The following is a 1,597-nucleotide window of genomic DNA, read 5'->3' as shown; positions in this document are numbered from 1 at the left end:
TCCTGATGTGGAGTCCGGGTGAGTTGCTATAAAAAAAAGCACGTGACTTCTAACTTCAAACTCAGTGATACTGACTCCACTTGACAGAACTTAACACAACAGTCCTGGTGTGGCGTTGTAGAATAAGCACAGGACTGCAAGGTGAGTTTGAACTGCAAAGTCAGGGGTTCAAACTCACACTATATAGGGTCTTTATGAGTTAGAATTGATTCAACAGGACTTACCAACAACAACAACAACACATACACTTCAAGGAAACAACACGGTATTGTGGACTAAGTATTGGACTACTAACTGCAAGGTCAGAAGTTCAAACCGATCAATCACAGGAGAAAGAAGAGGTTAACTGCTCCTGTAAAGATTTATAGGCTCAAAACCTTATATAGGAGTCCTGGCGTGGAGCTGTATGATAATTTCATTAACAATGTGAGGTGACACTGTTAGATAAGCACTGGACTACTAACTGCAAGGTTGGCAGTCAAACCTGCCAGTCACGCCTCGGAAACACTGTAAAGGGTGGCTATGAGTCTAAACTGACTCGACAGCACTTAACAACAAGAAATATGAATTGAATTGATGGCATAGGGTTTGGGGATTTTTAGTTTGGAGGTCTGGGGATTTTTTGGGTGCACACACTTCATTACATAATGTTGACTGACTTCTGATTCCAGTACATATGGGAAATAAAAAACTACTGGCAACTCTTGAGTTTATGGTTAAGAAGACAACCAGGATAGGAGAGACTAAATAAACTCTAATTGGCCAGCATGGGTAGATAGCCACAGGACCAACCAGGATGTAATGAACCATGGAGGAACCATGGGGGACAGGGAGAGGAAACAGATGAATCATGTCTTCATTGTTTAGACAAAGCAAAGTTTCACTTCATTGATCATGCATGTAATATTAATTCCATTACTGTAAACAACCTAAATGTGGGTTGGAATACTAATAAGAAATCAATATACACAGCAAATTGTGATCATTCTCTCCTTTCATCTAGACAGAGGCATCTTGGAAATAATTAAAACCAGCAGGATAGAAGATGAATAAGAATTACTCAACTGGAATTAATATTAATTAATAAACATCCCCCCCACACACTGCGATGCCATCTTTATTTTAATAAGCTAAGGACTTAAGAGTTACCATTTTTTCTGTGTATATTTTAAAAATTTCTTTCAAGTATAATTACTCTCAAATTAGCCTTCAGCAAAGGTCTACAGGGCAGATTCTTAGTCTCTCTTAAGATTTCCCAACCTGATCACAATATACCGACATCTGAGATACATCCCTGTCACTTCCCCACAGCCACCTATCTTGCAGACACACTGAATGTCTTGACCCTCCCAGATTTACAGCACATATTTTTGCTAAAATAATTGTTCACTGTTTCTGTAAAATTTATATATAATGAGGCATCCTATATATATGTGTGTGTGTGTGTGTGTGTGTGTATGGTTTTGTGGGGGGGGGGGTTTGGCATCCTATACTTTTATTTACAAAATCTGACAACTGGTACCCAGATCTCATGCATACTTTGTCACATGATTCCTTTCACTTGGGATTTTCCCTACCAGTCCCCTCATTCTGGCAA

Source organism: Chrysochloris asiatica, unplaced genomic scaffold (assembly GCF_000296735.1).
Source record: "Chrysochloris asiatica unplaced genomic scaffold, ChrAsi1.0 scaffold00003, whole genome shotgun sequence".
NCBI classification, from domain to species: Eukaryota; Metazoa; Chordata; class Mammalia; order Afrosoricida; family Chrysochloridae; genus Chrysochloris; species Chrysochloris asiatica.
This window is presented reverse-complemented; position numbering follows the sequence as displayed.